Consider the following 18,621-nt stretch of genomic DNA (forward strand, 5'->3'; position numbering starts at 1 on the left):
TAACTTAGTGTTCTGTACCTTTAATGCTGACGGTAATTCATACGGCAACCTGCCTTAACCTTGTTGATTCGGTAACGGTCGCTGAAAGGACCTCGCGGACGATACGAAAACCGGGCCGTTCCCGTGAACTCGGAATGTCGTAGGTCCTAATGGTGGTACGGGCAGCACTTGAGAACAAATGAGATTATTTGCGGCGACCTTACGTTGTTCTTGGGGCTTCGATATCATGCCCAGTAGCGTTGCTCTGCTTCTTCCAATTTCCGAACCCGTTTTGGTTGCTCGGTAGTTATTCCAGCTTAGCATTTGTTAATTTTTTTGCCAGAATATCTGGCGTAGCCGCAGCCTTTTTTACGTTTTTGGGCAGCGCGGTTTTCAGCTCGACGGTAGATGCTCGCAGAAGTGCTCGAGGAATATTGCTAATAATTTGAATTGCTAGTTTACATGTGAGGAAGATCTATATTTCAAAAACAAAAACAAGAGATTTAGAGAAACTCCGATGATGCCATTTTATTTTTGAGTAATTCTGCATTGCCTTGGCTGTTGGTGGCAATAAAAGTGTCATTTAAATGCTGTCAAGTGTCGTTTAGGCAGTGGTCCGTTTGAATCTGTAAACTGGACTATCAATGAATTCCCGGAATCTCTTGCTGTTACTTGCCAGGTGAAGTTCGTTTCTATCATGATGATAGTGGCATCTTCGCCAAGTCATGCCTTGTGCGACAATCGGAGCTAACATTTCTACGCTATAAACAATGCGCATGCGCCCTTCTGGGCATCCTTTCTCCCTGCTAGACGTCTTTTCTCGAAGCTGTTCCTCTCGGTATTGATATTTACGCTAAGCAATTCTTTGTCAGCCAGCAAATACACGTTGTTGATATTCTACTGATGGGTGTTCCTAAAGTTGCTCCCAACGCCACTCCAATTCTTCTGAAGCCGGCGGGCATTTCAGCATACTTCACAATGGTCTGGAAAATTATCGATTTAATTTTGGCGCAAAACGTGTTTTATTGATTGATTGTTTCAAGGGGTGAACGCAACGGCGCAACGCCGACGATGAGGAGTGGCGTAGTAAAGTGCTGCGGGTTATTTTTGACCACCTGAGGATCTTTAACGTGTGGCGAAATCTTGTACAATTGGGCGTTTTTGCTTTTCGCCTCTATCGAAAAAGCTACAGCCGCGGCCGGGAATCGGACCCGCCTCCTTGTACTCAGACTTCCTTTAGCCTCCTAGATAATTTAGGTGTTATGGCATTTTTCCAGCTTGAACCACGCAACGTCACGTCTGGCTGAGCAGGCTGCCACTTTCAAGCCCCCGTGGATAAACAGCCATTTGATTTATTATTTACGACTAAACATTAAGGAGAGTTGGGTTACCTTGAATTTGATATTGTGAGCACTGTATTTGTCATGTTGTGTTCTAATAAAATATACAATGCTCACACATGCATTGTATATGCAACTGCATCGGGACACTCGGTGCAGTTGATCCTGTACCGCGGGTCTCGGTGCTGTATCAACTGTGGGACCCTCGTCCGGATACATCTACCCATGTATCCTCCCCCTTTTACAAGAGTCCATAAACGTCTTCTTAAATACTGAAAAGTACATTCCAACAAATGATGAAAGTTCCCACTTTTGTTGCCACTGCAGTGATGTCTCGATACGCACCTGTGAGTTGCCTTGGGTGGAAGTAGACACGACGTCAAGCACCGGAACAAATGTCAGAAACTGCAAAACCCCCCACACGCGGTCCTGCGCCATGATCGCCATCCTGAGTGCGGCTCGTGTACTTGTGCTCTTTTATCGTTCCGTGACTCCACTCATCCGCTATGCCGGTGGCAGCTTGGCGCTTCGGTGCGTTCGCCATTGCTTAACATCGTCAAAATTTTTATGAGGCCGTTCTCCGAGGGCAAACGAGAAAACCCCCGCAGCTGCGTATCAGCCTCGGTGAAGCACCTTCCAGTTATTTCCACCACTGTTGTTGCTGAAAATGCGGGAGTAACGGCGGAGAATGTGCACTCTTTTTTTTTTTTTTGGTGTGTACCTTTAAAATGACGTGTAGCAGTGCTTTTGTTCCTGTTTTTGTTTTCCGTCGGCAGCTGTCAAAGCGTGACCGTATAGTACGACCGTATAGTATATCCTCCTAACTTTGCAGTGAGCTTTCTTTTAAGTTTTAGCTCCGCAAACTCTTGGGAACAAGCACCAACGAATACGAAGGAAGAATAGCCTTGAAGACTAATGGGTACTACGTTTAGGCAAGTTGAACACCGGCGGTTTTTATACTACTAGGTGATGCACAATTTACCATCTCTTGAAAACCACGCAGAGTGGGACGCTTACACCTAAACAGTTACGTTACGCCTCCCACCAGCAATTCTCGCATGTCTAGGGGTTCTATTTTGGTACCACTTATGGGAACACTTTCTAAAATAATTGCTGAATTTCACACATACATTTGTCCAGAAGAGCATAATCGCGGTTTGGTCGCCCAACGCGCTGCCAAAAATGCGTTTTTTAAACAGCTTGAGCGCAACGCACGCATGTGTATAAATTTCTGCTGAATGTTACTTTGGAAAGCAAATGCCTCCGTTACTCTGTTAAGATATGTGCACTGATTATAGACATTTACAGGTGTTCTCAAAATCCCTCGTATCATTTTTGTTGCGGCGCCGAAATTCATGACACAGTTGTAGGCCGCTACTTCGGGTTGCCCTGTGCGCGGCTTGGTTGGACGACGTCACGTCATTCGCCACGGGTGGTTTTTAGAACGCATTTCTTACCGTGGCCTTCACTGGTGCCCGTGAGCATCGGCGAGCGTTGGGCCGGCGTGATAGGTCATTTTACTAAAACCTTCGAGTGTTGCTATGAATGGTGACTTCGCCTTCGACTGGCTAATGGATTCTAACCTTCAGAGCTTCTTTTGTCCCAAAAAATGGCCCACACATTTGTCGAGCGCTCTTACTTATTCCGAGTATACCACCTGGTTTACTATTTCTGCTTTCCGGTCAACATAACGCTGACCGGCAGATTTATACGTCTACGTATTCTCAAACAAAAAAGTGTAAGGGCTGTGACATTGTGCAATGTGACACAATTCTGCATCTTTATAAACTTTTAGAACTGGCTCGTAACGCCTCATTTTTCATCGCATGTAACATGGTTGGTGGTGAAGGCACGGATTTATAATGACAACGGAAGTAAAATGATATATAAATGGGTGTGAAAGTTGTGTTTCTCCTTGGAGACCTTATGTTCTCACATGCGATCAGAAGGCTGCAGCGAACAACAGTCGCTGTCAGCTCACTTACAGCTGACGTGGTCAGCCTTATATGCCTTGTGCTCCTTGTTGGCTATTGCCTGTTTCGTGACCGTTAATTTTCGGGTATATAAAAACACATGTTGACACTGCCATATGGTGCATACAGTTAATGGAAGAATCTCCTATACGTGGTCGTTAACATGGAGAGCGCTCTCGACCAAATTCTAAAATAATACTGAGCGTGCATATTGAAGTGCACACACGCGCACATCGAGGGAGCAAGCTTTGTTCGTGCTCGGAAATTTTGCCGCGAGCTAGCACATAAGGCTGTTGGCGTGAGCACTGTTAAGAACCTTTTTTATTTCACTGAAATATTGTGTTATGCATAACAGAGGGTCTGGCAGCATATGGGACATGCTAATAGTTAGCCGTGCTTAGTTAACATTTTTATTTTTACGGAAATTTATTAGTAAGATTGGCAGCACAAATACTTAGTTTTCATTGCTTAGTGGCTTAAAAGCCACATTTGGGCGAGTCTTAAGAGGAACCCTGCGTAGTGTTCTATTGCTGGGAGTTGAAGAGACAAACTTTACTTTTGTGATAGGCTTTGACGTGTTGCGCTGCATCGTACAACATTGAAAATGCAACGAATAATTTGTTTCAACGTTTACAACACTCCCACAAAAAATGTGCCGTTCAAGATTCCCCACGTTCTCGCCTCCTAGAGAGTGTATTTTGCGAGATAGTTGATGCGTCGGAGGGCGGAAACTGAAAACGTGCGTTCCTAGCCGCCGTACTAATTGAACAAACTCAAAATCGTTTCGTTGCTGTGCACACAGCATCTATTCTTGTTAGTAAGAAAGACACACCGGGCCAGGCTGGGGTGAGCGGGGGGAAGACCTAAACAGTCCTTGTTTAATGATCATATCCAGGTATACTCAGGCACAAGTTAAGAACGCCTGTATCTCATGTCGTGTATCAATTCCCCTAAGAGCAGACCCGGAATTTCACACCCGAGGTGTTTTTGAAAGGAGATTGCAGGAAATACGTGGCATTATGTTTTCTGCACCAAATATTTTTGTCGCCTCCGTAATTTATAACCACATTAAAGCCAGGTTTAAAAAAGAATGCCAGACGGGTACAGCTGGAGGTAGCGCTTACGCGCCCCACAAGCTCGTGAAATGTGCCAAAGGCACTTCAAGGACAGGTGCGAAGAACCTTGGGTGCCACGCAAAGCATCGTGTGCATTACTTCCCATGTTTGAAGCGTCTGGTTTATTGCATTCCCCTGAGGAATTGTTGGTTAGTTTACGTCGGTCAAACTTGCAGATGCCTTAGTAACCGATTGAGGGAGGAGCACGACAACAACGTAAAAAAAACAAAACGATGGGTTGTTTCCTAGCCTTGCATTACAAATGTTGCGGGTGCAAACCTCAGTTTGACGTGTGCGAGCTGATAGGGAGAAGCGGAAACTAAACTACGCGAGAAATAATTGAAGCATACGAAATTGAAAGGCAGGACAGTAAATGTGCAAGCCGGGCGTCATTGGCGTTGTTCAAAAGAGAGAGATTTCCTTTCTAACACGTGCTCTATATGCTTGAAGGAGCCATGAAGAGAAAACACAAGTTTGGTTCATTCGAAAGATTGCCTCGTTAGAACCATAACGACACCACTTATAACGCAAAACTTCGCTCAAATAAGCTACATAATTAGGAAAAAAGGAAATGACCATGCGACCCACGAGCTCATTTTCCGCAACAGAACCTATGATGTCATTCGAGAATACTCTGCGATTGGCGGAGGCCGGCAAAAGCAAACGCATGTTAGGCAGGGCTTACAGTTTGCATAGCGAGCTAAATGCCCGTGAAACATACTGCACATTCTTTTTATGACAAATAACGGTGGAGTAAACGGCTGAAGGTCCGAACGAACACGCAAGCGTGTGCGCCAATGCATACGAAACTACCGCCGGCCGAGCTCGACATCTCGCCGTCGCGTAGACGAATTTTCGGGTTCGAGGCTTTTAGGGACCAACGAACCGTCCCAGCACGCACAGCCGCGACCTTGGTTGGTATCGTAATCCCTTCACAGGAAATTGGCCGTCATATCGCCAACCAGCGAAGGTAAAAATAGAAACGAGGGGAGTAAGGAACAGCAAGCAGTGACGAGATAGTGACAGTCGTCGCAGTTTCGGAATGGTGTTGGCTTGCTGCTATTGTTAGGAGCTCGTGTCTAGTTTACAACCACTGAAAACTTCAGTTTGTTCGAGTACTTTACAATGAAGTTTCGTTGCTACGTTTTGAAATACCCATGTAGGACGGACAAATTGTCGAGGGAGTGCGACATCCCCGGTGAGGAGATCTCCTTTCATGTGCTGCCCAACGACGAACATCGGCGAAGCAAGTGGCTACGTTTTGTGAACTTTGCAAACGGAGGAGAAAGAGAGCTAAAGGAAGTGCGAGTGTGCTCGCTTCATTTCAGAGGAAGTGATTACGGCAGGGACCCTTACGTTAGCTCACTCCTGGGACATGCTGGCGCTCGTCCCCTACTTCGTCAAATCGCCGCCAAAGCGCTCTCACCTTGGGGGAAAAAATGCCGTAAACACCGCGTATTGGCGCTCGTATCTTTCTCGTCGAAGCAGAGAGCTCGCGCGAACGGCTTTCCGTACACGACACCGGCCAACTGGCATAAGCGATACTGCTACTGAAATTAAACTATTATTAACCGTAATAAAAATACGGCACATACGTACCAGTCTGTATTCGTCCGTCGCGACGGGGCTGACGAGGCAGCGGCAGCGGTGCCGACGGCAGGGCGTTCGTCTGTTGTGGCTATCGCGGAATGGTCGCTTTCCCGTCCACCGCGTATTCCGCAACTCTTGCCGCTCGTGCACTTAGAAGCATTGAGCGTTCAAGTGGTGTGAGGTTGTTAACTGCTAGCCCGAGCTCCTGGGCGAGAGTTTTGTTCTCCGGGTCAGGCGATTCCATGACTAGGGCTGCGGGTGCACTGGATTTTACTAGTATTTTTAAAATGGCCGCCGTCTCGGTCGACTCCCGCGTGTGGGTGCTATATGGAGTCGACATACTAAGTATCTGTTTCATGGACCGGCTCGTATGACTCCATTGTTCACGTCACGGATGTGCAATTTTTGCGGGAGATTTAAAATTTTGGCTTAAATTGCCTTATTTCTCAGTAAATAAAGCATCATTTGCTTCCGGGAAAGCGCTTGGGGTACTATGAAACACCTAATCTTTCGAATAAAACAAACTTTTGTTTTCTCTTCATGGCTCCTTTAAGGGGTGTCTGTATAGATTGTGCCAAGTGCGTGAACGGGTGTTCAAATGGTGGTGTGATACCAGAGATTATTAGTCTTTATTTTGTTGTTGTTCTTTTTTTCTTTTTTTAAATATTTTACTCGTGTTAACATAGAGAATGCGTATAAAAGGTGCAAGGCTTCGGTTATTAAATTCAGTTGAAAGTCAGCGCTCGTCCCCTTGTCGTTCGGTGTCCTTGTTGCAATTTGTGCTGTAGCCATTTATTAAAAACAACAAGAACTCGCCCAACAATACACTTTGTTCATTTATTACTATCAGGCTACGCAGTCTTCCACTTGTGTCATTGGATGGTTAACTGAAAAAAAAGTAAGCAATAAAAACACTGAGTGGCGAATGGGAAGCAGTAAGGCAGGTTATCAATTAGATGCTTCGAAAAGTTGGTAACTGTTGTCTGCGTGTGTCTTTCAATGCTACAGCCAGCAATTTTGCTATAACGAGTATGAGAAGCAGATATCCTCCGCTTCGGATTCGTCAAGGAGAAGTAACAGACTGGCTTCATTCTTCCCGGCGATATCTCCGAGCAGACGACAGCACTAGTGCTGCGTCCTCCCCTACCTTGTCGTCGTTGGGACAAAACCTTTTAAACGTATTAAAAATTTCCTGTCCCCCTCCCCACCATGGAAAAACAAAAATAAAGTGTTAAACGATACCCGCTTCAGCAAGGCTATGGCAGTTTTAGGGCCAATATAAAATTTTATGACCAGGGCTAGAAGCCATTTTTTTGAAGAACCGTCAATATGAAGGGTAAAAAAAAAGCTTATCTCATCAGTAAGAGCACTACAAACCTTTGCACTCGCGCTTATATAGAGGTACTGCAATATGAGTACATCTTCTAGAACGTGCGCCTGTTAGATTGTCTTCTGCCGATTCTACCTGCTCTCACTTTTCGTCGCTCCTTTTCGCAGGCGACGCAGCGTTCTGTGTATGCCGCGGCTTCATTTCCGTGGCAGTTGGCAGGCACGAAGCCATGTTAAAGCGACGATGCTGTGGTACGTAGTTCACATTATCCGTGGAGACACATACTAGCCCATTTCAATGGAGCTCGGACGGATTCGATGGCACTGTTGAAATAACTTATCACGTCAATAATTCTCATTCCAATTAGCAAGGCGTAACTGTATATCTGCTAACCCACCCATACGGAAGCCGACTTTGTCAACTTTCGGTTGAGTTTTTATTGCTAGCAGGCAGAGTAACACTTGGTAGGTTAAATTGAATATATTAGTCAATGAACAACAATGCTCCCTGTGCTCCTCTAAATCCCTGTGATCCTAAGCATGGCAAATTCATAGGATACTGCCTACTTTTTTGCGTAATAGTGAAATTCGCTCACCACTAAAGACGAGTCATTCTTAAGCACGTAGTAGTTTCCGTAGTCGCCATACGCGTCAAGGAGCCAATGAGCCGCCCAGGAATGCTGCTCGCTCGTGAAAGCCAGGGTAACACCTAGCGCCACTCTTATTTTGGTCACGTCTGCTCGTTCCAAGAATACCGCGAAGCCTTCTATGTGGCCTAAGTACAGATCCACGTAGTCGAAATCGATGATGTGCCAGTACTCTAGCGAGTAGTCGAGCGCACTGAGCATATAAGTCAGCCAGATTGCCGACACTCCTACTCTGTAATATGTATACCACAGGCATGACGTGAGCGGGTGGAAGTAGCTGAATTCGTCCCCGTAAAAGTTGACAAACGAAGCCACGAACACTTCGTACATGATCGCGTCCTACCACCACAAATGTCAGAGGTCGCACGGAGTATGTCTGAACTGGTGGACACCCTAGACGACTCAAAGCACGGCCGGAAGACAGTACACGGAGACCAACAGGCAGCCAATTTGAATGGCGGGCCAGTTCCAGCCATCTACGAAGACCGGCTCGCATCACTCGTCGTTTTCACAAGGCCTTCCTTTTTGTCTCCGCCCGAGCAACGTCCCGCGGTATCAAGCAATGCTATGGTGGTTCCACTCGTGTAGAGGGTGCCGGAGTCTCCGCACGATTCCGCTAGGGTTTCGGCGAAAGTTTAGTCCAGGGCTCGGATCAGACCGTGTAAGTGTTGCTATCTCCTGTGGAGACAAATTTACCGAGGCTGACTGCTCTATTTGGCTTCCTGTCGTGGATTTGTTCCAATGGGAAAAAATCTGTTAGACCGATTACTACGTTATTATTTCTTCTGGATTGATTTTTGCGGGCCAAGAAAGTATTTTTCTGACTTTTGTGGTACGTGTAAAGCGCTCGATGGTTGTGCGCTATCCTGTGGGCGTGCTCTTGTGAAAGCTTTCTTAGGTTCACAACGAAAACTGGTTGCATGGTTACTGTGATTTGCATGATGTCACCGGGGCTGATCCTCACGTCAGTGAGACCACCTCTGCTCATTCCATGTCCCTAAAGCCGTGGTGCTATAGTTGTGCTCTTCAGCATTAGTTCCTAAGATATTGGAACGTGTGTGAAAGCAAGAAAAAGCGGCGGTTTTTACAAAAAGATCTGTGGTTGATTCCTCGTTCATAGGAATCGGTAAAACACAAAAGTGAAATGTGCAGCGAAATCTGCAGCTGAGCATGCTTTGCGAGTCAGCGGCTGCCTTGTGGGCGTGCTTCGCGAGTGACGTCCTGGTGACTGGTCGCTTCGGCAAAGGTGTACTGGCGTCATTTCCTTAACGAATATGACGTCAGAGAAACCTTGGTGTATCCCGGCATTATAGACTTTCGTGTTAAAGTACAATACACAAAACGAACAACCCTAAATATAACGTACTCTTTAGTACTAAAGGTTGCTTCCCCGCAAGAAGAACCGGTGTGCAGGGGTGCACTCGTTACAGTCCGCGTGCTTAGTGGCACTGGCGTCACTTCTGTGACGGACATGACGTAAGTTAAATCTTCGTGAATCCCGGAATAAAACACTGTTGTGTTAAAAGGAAGCGTAGAACCTGTGAATGCACGACACTGTCTATTGCTTCTTTAATAATGTGCAGGAAAGAAACTAATTGCTGGATGAGCGAAACATCAGCCTTTATCAAAGTCTTCCTACGCTCCTGCGCAATGTGCTAGTGCTAGGGATTGTGACCCATTTTTTCCGGAAATCCGCAGACTTCACAGAGTTGCAGAAATTTATGTAACGCTCTTGTGATACTGAATCAGTGCGCTCATAAAATATTTGTACGTCCGTATAGGCTTCGGTTCCTTCGACGTTTCCCGGCGTCTCTCGTAATATGTAAGCCAGGTGAGTCGTAAAATACCGGGAACAATAAATGCTCTCATGGCCGAATACTTTTGGCCATTGACTTCAGGCATTATATTAAGAAGCCCTACGACAAATATCTTCACCAATTAGGAAAAACTAACCCGGTACCAAAGCAAGCTGTGTTTAACGTCCAATCCCCACGCAATACTTCGGCCACAAAAACAACATGTTAACAGGTGGACTGACCGCCACCTAAAACACCTTTCGTGTGCCGGCCTATGTTGTGCATTCGTGTGTAACGCGTGATTTTAGTTGTGCAGGGATAATTCCCAGCATGAAGGGACCTCGGGTGCGTAGTGCGGGCCAGGCTTTGTGCGAATGTTTTCGGGACATCTTGCGGAACCGTGAAAACGCTCGCTAGCACATTAGAAAAAGCAGCAAACATAAAACAATGTTTCTCTTCCCGGGAGCGAAGCAAGGCAAAGTTACTTTCCTTTCTGTTTCAAAATGTGGTCTGAACAGTAAAAAAATTAGCCTTAATTAGCAAAGCAAGCAAGCATTCTGCTCTGGTGCGAATTCGTCTGTCGCGAACAATTCCTCAGCACCTGACATTAACTGTTTCCGTGCAAGTATAAAACAGCGTCGGCAGGCACAATGCATTGCTTATTTTTGCCACCCGTTCGAAATATGCTGACGCCACGTTCACAGTGTAGCAACTTGTTTGGCTGATTTTTTTCTCTACCATTGACGTAATTTTCTCCGTCTACCTCTTAGAGCAACCATAAATAATTCTTCCGATGCAGCCATCACGATATGCTCCTATCCCATCATTACATCTTGTCTCTTCCCTCTCCTCCGCCTCCTTCCCCTAAAAAGATAAACCACCTATTTCTCTTGCACTGCATTCGTTCTTATTGAGTTACACAAGGACCACTAATCTCAACTCCTCGTGGTTTCACCTTGGGACGATGTGCGAAGCATCCTCCCGCCGGTGTGACTCCATCGGCTTGGTTTGAAACAAGAGAAAGCGAACGTGTGTCTGCCATTGGCTAGGGAAAGTGCGAGTACTGTTGTAAATTCATATTCATAGTATTTTTCTATCTTTGGGACAAATATTCCGAAAGTTCTTTTGTTGATGCGTTTCAATCGTGTTAATGCTATTGTTTTCCGCTAAATGTCAATAGATAATACTTAAACTATGCTTCTGATTTGCTGAGGTAATGCCGATGCGCGATCGAAGCGTCCTGTGCAGTGTTATTTAAATAGCGCGCAAAAGATTACGAATAACAAAATTGTTAAGTCACTTTCCTTGCTCGATGGCGCATCAAATATATCACGTGGCAACGCAATGCTTAAGGCTCTATACACACCGTGATTGAATTTGTGTTAATGTGCCTTTTCGATTGAACACAGCACGGCAACAAACCATAGCAAGGCCGCAATCTCGGAGGCCGGATTGTTTGCAACGAGGATTTCTTGAGTCGCAACAAACACAAATACAACGAAGCACCAACATAAATATTCTAGAAGTAATTGGCAGGACTAATGATATCGTCTCAAACACCGACTGCATTGCCTAGAACGGGAGTACGATTTACGTTAGGACAAAGGATGGACGCCTAGCAAAATGTCCACCTTGATGGATACAATATAAAGTTGGGCGAGTTGCTAATACAGCTACGTGTATTACCACGTGTATCGCCCCTTTTTATGTCTCGTCGTTTTTCGCGCTTATTCCCAAAAAAGCTTCAATGAGCCACTTAAAAAAGTGTGTCCACGGTTTGCACTGCCGGTGCGTAAAGCATTGCCGAAACCTTAGTGGAGTGTGCCAAAAACAAAAGAAATAAACCCAAAATTATTTGGAGCGTTCATCCGGCCGTTCCGCTCAGCCGATTCGCCGAGGCCCGTCTTGTAACATGGGATACTAACTATACCTCTTGAATATCTTTGGCCCAGTTCAGGCAAGTTCCTCACAATTACGATTATACAAGACTTATTGCGACTTCATCGGAACATGTTGCCTTTTTTTATTTCATTGACGATTCTCGTATCATTTCTGGCAAGCAGCAATTTATGTTGTAAATTAGAACTTTCTTTTTCCACTCTCTCAAATTAGGCGCGAAACAGTTCCTAAAAGACAGTTGGGCGTTGTTTAGGTTTTTACTTGTATCTTATAATAATGAAAGAAAATCAAGTGCACGACATTACATGTGATACAAAAGGTACAAGTGGACTCGGGTGGAGCACGTAATGCTAATAACTTGCAACTGGTGGACTACCAGTGTAAACAGTGGCTGCGGAGAAGGGGGGGCTAGACAGAGAGAAAGTTCGTTAGTTCGATGTAGGGGTGAAAGGAATAAATAGGGAAGCACATTGGGGACTCTACCGTGGGAGCAGAGAAATGTTTTGAGGTTAGTGAATGAGTCTTCGTCAGGGGTTGAACCTATGCTGTGAAGATGGTGATAACTTTTAACTTTCCCACTCCCAGGGTCATGCACATTCCTGAAGCTCTCATGAACAACGTGGGTTTCATTCGACGTCAAGGGAAGTCACAACTTTAAGGTTGGGTTCCCAAGTGCCTAACTAAAATAACAAATCTAGCGTTTAGGAACTGGTTTGCATATTTATATTGTAAGTGTGCATGCGCTGTGCGTAGCTGTTAGACGGACAGCGTGCGTAGCTTCTCGCGTAAAGAAAGAGCTCGGAAACCACGTAAGCTGTCGCAGGCATCTTCTGGCCCTCACAGATAAGCGAACTTACACGGGGCACAAAACGGCAATGGGTAGCAATCGTTATACAATATATCTCGTGTAGAGCAGGTATCTTATGCAACTGCTTTGCAATTATCGTCTTGCATAACCACCACACTGTATAGCATCATTGCAGTATATGTATACCTTTGTATAGCTGTCGCTGTCTATTGTTGTAGCCCTGTACCATCGCTGTAAAATTGGTACGTCTCATAGCGTTGTATATAGGAGCACATTGCAGCAGGTAACCTTTCGTGGCATGATACATTATCTGGCGGAGCGACCACAATAGGTTGACTTTTCCAGATTTCGGCTTTCGTTCGGCTGGGGCGAAATCTACGTGCCCTAATCATTTTTCTTATACCTGTTTGAATGTACAGTAGCTTGACGCAGAGTGGCGCAGTTGTACATTTTCACATCTTGTCGCAAATCAAAAGTTCGTTTTGACTTTGCCTTTGGACCTTTACGCCACAGACAGGCGAGATGGAAGTAGTGTTTGCTATTGCAATGTGCAGCATGAGGAAATGCTTGGCTGCTTATCATAACTATAATTTAGGATAGTCATTTCCGTGCTTATGGCAGAAATTTTCTAAATGCAGAGCATTTCTTTCACTCACGATGTCACCCGGCTTTGGCGTGCCTCAGCGTTCGCAACAGCCGTTCAAGGTGCGCCATCTCCCCCACTCCTCCTCTCCCGCGTCACCATACCCTCCTCGCTCTCAACAACAGGTCAGCACCCGTCCCCCTACACTATATAAAAAAATAATACTTACCGGCACCTGGTTTTGATCCCACGACCCTGCGGGCGGAACGCAAGGTTACATGGTGCTCTACCCACTGCGCCACAAAGCCGACACAGAATGGAAGGCTGCGAACGCGCCTTGTATCCTTGACTCATTCAAACTACGTCAAGAAGCTGCTGATACAACGCATTCACTACCACCAACTCCCCAAACACTAAACGTTAACGCAATATACCCATCCCCTATGCGACGCATTTACTCGTGTCCCCCTCGCGGGGAGATGGGCCCTTTGTTGTCAACTCTCCATTCCTGAAATCGTTCATGTGATGGACTTAGATGGTTTACTATCGCTTATACACTTTTACACCTTAATTACGAAATTTGTGTGCACACGATGGGTATTAATAAAGTGTCATTGCCGACCCGCGAACCGGATATTTTCGTTTAGTAATAAATGTTGTGCCCTGAAAGGCGACGGCTCGCATTCAGTCTTAACCATATGAAGAATTTCAAAATTTCTTTGCCAGTGTAAAATAATTCCAAGTAACTGCCAAGGCCGAAAAAGGATCTATTTTTCATTAATACCATTAAAGTCTTTGTACATGGGCGATAATGTGTAGGAATAAATTTTAAACGGGGATGATGCGCTGCTGACACGGTCTTCACATGAGGTAAGTTAGTGCGGTATAATCCGGTCGGGATAACTTCACAGAAGGCGCAGCTCCGTTCTGCGGGCTCCTTCGCTCACTTGTTAGAGGTGAGTTTTGTCGAAACATTGCGTTTGCAGGGCCTATTCTACACAAATCTATACACTCTAGTGGAGCAGCCGTAGCACGGGGGAGCTTCAGCCACAAATAGGCCGAAACAAAGATGCACGGCGGCCGCCATGAAGCGCCACTGCAATGTATTCACACACGCGGGGACCAAAGAATTGATGTTTTTTTCTAGGCGCGCATGCAGCGCAGTACAATTTGGTAATAATTACGGCTATAGTGGGGATAGCCACCAGGTTCATTATAGTCATTTCACAAAGCTTTATTTGGCACAGCGGAAATACAAATAAAGCTAACTTGGACCGTAAAAGTTATCAAACGTGATAAAAAAGACCTGCCTATGTCATTGCCGTTGTTGTTTCGATGTGTATTTGGTAAACGTAACTGCAATCTGTGCCTTGACTTTGGTCATCGCCGGAGGGTAATAAACAATAATTTATGGCTAATTTCCTGGCAAACCTAGTACATCCCGTCGTCTCTTCCGCCAACGCTGGGCTCGTTCTACGCCGCGAAGAAGACCTCTCACGCCCGTAACAGAGCAGCAAACAGTGGAAAAACACTGGCAAAGAGGTTATCGTTTGCGCCATCTTTTGAACAGCACTACAGATTTCCCGGTCTTCCCAAGAGCGCTTTATATAACTGAAGGTAATATCCCCCGCTTCCTATTCCGCAGTAATGAAAAACACGAGCTCCCCTGTCCATGGCTATACCAAATGCCCCTTTGAGATGTTTATACAATATTTTGATATTCAACGCAGTGGTGCGCTGGCGATTGAGCAGTCCATTCTCTTTTAAGTCGTGCCGCGCTAGCAAAGACCAACTGGAACACGTTCGCAAACAGTGCCCGCCAGGTTTGTCTGCTTCAAGGAGGTTAATTGGGGCCGAAACATGGCTAGCATTAACCCGCCGCACTTCACTGGATATCCGTGTAACCATTCAACTTTATTTCTGGACGTACACCTCGCGGCGGTTTAATTAACCCATCTTTAGAAACTCATCCCGTAAAGGCAAGCTGCCCCTACACTCTAAAAAAAAGAGAGTCCAAAGGGAGTCGTCGCTGCAATGACTCCCTTAGACTCTACTAAGACTCTCTTTTACGCTCCACGACCCTCTTTAAAACAGGGAGGGGTCACGGGACTCTTGCACTTTGCAATGGGAGTCACGGGTCAACAGCATTTTTAGCATATATTTATTGACTGATTGAATTTCCACAGTGATACTTAGGTTTGTTGCTACCGTATTGCAAGATTTAGTGGCGCAGATACAAAAACATGAAAATAAGGGCACACAGGTGTGTGTGTCCCGTGACTTTGTCCGCTTCTGCGCAAACGGTACAAAATTTGATTTTCTAGGACTGTAAAGCATAAAAAATCTAACGCTGTTTATGGAACACACAAGGTTGAAACGCCAAGCTTTGTACGATACAAACGCAAAGTCCACAATGCAAAGTGCTGAGCTAAGCTAATGGGGTGATTATGATTTTTAGAGTGTAATTGGGTCATCTGAATATGCTGCTTCGGTTAGCTCTGTGTTGTCATTGATTTGGACTTTGGCGGATAGGAGTGTGGACTTTTCATTTCTATCGGAGAAAGCTTCGCCTTTTTCATCCTGCTCCTATTCGTCTTCTTAATATTCTTTTTCAATATGTGCCCTCCAAATTTGTAAAGTTGGCTTTCCTACTTCGCGTTTTATCAACGACACCACAATTTGCCCTCCCATTGTTTAAAGTTGGCTTTCCTGCGCTGATGTTTATCATCATCATCACCACCGTAAGCCCTCCCATTTGATAAAGCTGGCTTTCCTGCAGTGCGTACAGCCGTAAAAGCGCCATGAGTGGGCATAGAGAGGTTTACTTTAACAATATTTTTGAATATGTCGTATCAGAAAGCAATCATCTACAATACATACCATACCTGTGGTAGCCAAATTATTTTGTTCTTACAATTGTCGGTAACTATGGGCGAATGGAAATGCTAAAGTGCGCAAAGACTAGCAAATATTTTAACATTGCATAGAAACCACATGTAACAATAACACAATATACTTAATATATACGAATTAAAGTCTTTACTGCAATGCTGTTCAATGTTGATGAAATAAGCAGAAAGTATGATTGACATTGCTTCTGTATATGATTTAAATGGGTTGTCTATTTTTTACGTTAAAAACATTGCCAACTGTGCACCGGATAACGCTCTGCGAATAAGAACACGAATAAAACTATGCTTCGTATGATATATTGCTACGCAACTAAATGGCCTTCTCAGGAACCCTACAAAATAGGCGGGAGAATATCAGGACGTGTGGCGTGTACGTAACTAACTTTTGCGCCACAATTCTGCCGATCTACAATTCAGCCTCTCTATGCACGATGTTGCGTGCCTGCTTTCTTGCAAAGCTTCGTTGTCGTGCAAAAAAGCCGACTTTACTGCAGATGTTATTCTCATTCGCGTTTTACCAATTAAGCAGTATGTTCTTACGCCGACGACATCGCCCTGTGGCTGCTGGGGCCGAAGGGTCAGGGCCGAGCCATTGTACAGCAACTGCAGGCGGCCATGGAGGCAGTTCGTGCCAAGCTGGCAGGCGTCGGCCTACAGCTGTCGGCGACAAAGACCGACGCCATGCTGGTGCATCCGGATGCCGCCGCCCGTAGATGGACCCGGCGCCTGACCATCGATGGCGAGGAGCTCCAGTGGAGGACCAGGGTGCGGTACCTGGGGCTCACCCTGGACCACCGACTGAACTTCCGGCAGGCGGCCAAGGAGCTCCGAGCCAGGGCGCAGCTGGCCACCACAGCAGTGCGCAAGATGGTGGCCCGGGACAGCGGCCGCTCGCAGCGGACGGCCCTCCGGCTGTACAGTGCCTCGGCGGTGGGTCTCCTTATGTACGCGCTCCCACTGGTGACCCTGCGGAAACCCACCTGGCGGCAGCTGGAGGGAGACCACCGCAAGGGGGTCCGCGCTTGCCTCGGCCTGCCCCAGAGCTCACCGTGCGAGAAGACGCTGGCCGAGGCGGGGGCGTGGACCCTAGAGATGACAGCTGACTTGCGGGCACTTGGCCAGATTGACCGGCTGAGACGCGCCGAGGGGGGCGGTCCGCTGCTGCAGCGGCTGAAGAGCCACCACCACTCGCGCATGGGGCGCATGCTGATGCTCTACGAGGAGGTGGTGGGCCCCGTGGACGCGGGACCTCGTGGCCCCGCTCCAGCTCTGGCAGCTGACGTGCGGCTGGACCTTCCGGGGCTGCACAGCAAGCGGCGGACACCCCACTGCGGACAACTGCAGCTGGCCCGGGGTGTCGTCTGGGGTGACCTAGACGGCCACGCCCTAGTATACACAGATGGCTCGGTGCGGGAGCAGCAGGGGTCAGCCGCAGCGGCCGCCGTGCTGGGAGAGGCCACCCGACAGGCGCGGCTGTCCTATGCCTCTTCCTCGGCCACGGCTGAGCTGGTGGGGGTCGGACTGGGCCTGGACCTGCTGCTGGAAATGGAGCCCTTGCCCGAGCGCTGCGCCCTGCTGTGCGACTCCCGAGTGGCCCTGGTGCGTCTTCAGGACGGAGACTCGCACTCCCTGTTGGTGCGTGGCATCCGGGAGAAGGCGGCACAGCTGGCGGACCGGGGCACTCAACTGTGCCTGCAGTGGGTCCCCGCCCACATTGGTCTGGATGGCAACGAGCGGGCGGACGAGCTGGCCGCCGGGGCACACGCGCTGCCTCCGTCGGACATGGTGGCTCAGGCGGCAGCGGACGACGCCCGCCTGCTCATCCAGCGACACATCCGGACCAAGCATCCGGACCCGCGGCTGCGTGTCGGAGGGGGCCTACCGCCTGTGCGGGCCTCACGCCTGCCTCGACGACTGCGCTCGGCCATCCTGCGCCTCCGAGTGGGGGACGTGTGGACGGCGGAGCGGAAGCACCGTCTGGGGCGGGCGACCAGCCCCTCCTGCACCCACTGCCGAGCGCCCGTGCAGTCCCTGCCGCACGTGCTATACGAGTGCCCCAAGTTTGCGGCAGGGCGGGCAGAGCTGCTGGTCGTGCTTCACGGAGCGCGGCCACTTGAGGACCTGCTTTGGCCCCCGGGCAGTGCTAGGGAGCGAGACAAAGTGCTCGAGGCCCTGGGTACATACCTGCGGGCCTCGGGGCTGCACAGCGCACTCCACTACAACTCTGCCTAGCTGCCCAGATTGTGGAGGAGTGCTGCTGCTGAAGCAGCTTCTGTACTTGTGTGTGTGCGTGTGTGACCCCTTTTACAAGTGTGCTGTGTCCTTTGTAGATTCATGTGTTGTCTATATCTGTAGTGTTTCTCTGTAATGTTAATTTTCCCAGTGTGTAACCCTTTTTTTTTCTCTCTTCTGTGTTTTATATTTACCCTTATTCCCCTTTTTCCTTTTTTTTCTCTTTTGTGTTTTATATTTACCCTTGCGCGAGTTACATGCATTGTAATGTCAACCTTCTCCCCCTGTCCTCCTATTCCTATGTATTCTTTTCTCCCTTTCCTCCCCTCCCCCCTACACCAGCAGGCGTTCCGGTGTCCGCCCCCTAGGCGAGATAAACTACGCCTGTTGGTGGCTTTTCCTTTTCCTAAGTACAATA

Source organism: Haemaphysalis longicornis, unplaced genomic scaffold (genome assembly GCF_048455015.1).
Source record: "Haemaphysalis longicornis isolate Haplotype H1 unplaced genomic scaffold, Haemaphysalis longicornis Haplotype H1 scaffold_8, whole genome shotgun sequence".
Classification (NCBI taxonomy): domain Eukaryota; kingdom Metazoa; phylum Arthropoda; class Arachnida; order Ixodida; family Ixodidae; genus Haemaphysalis; species Haemaphysalis longicornis.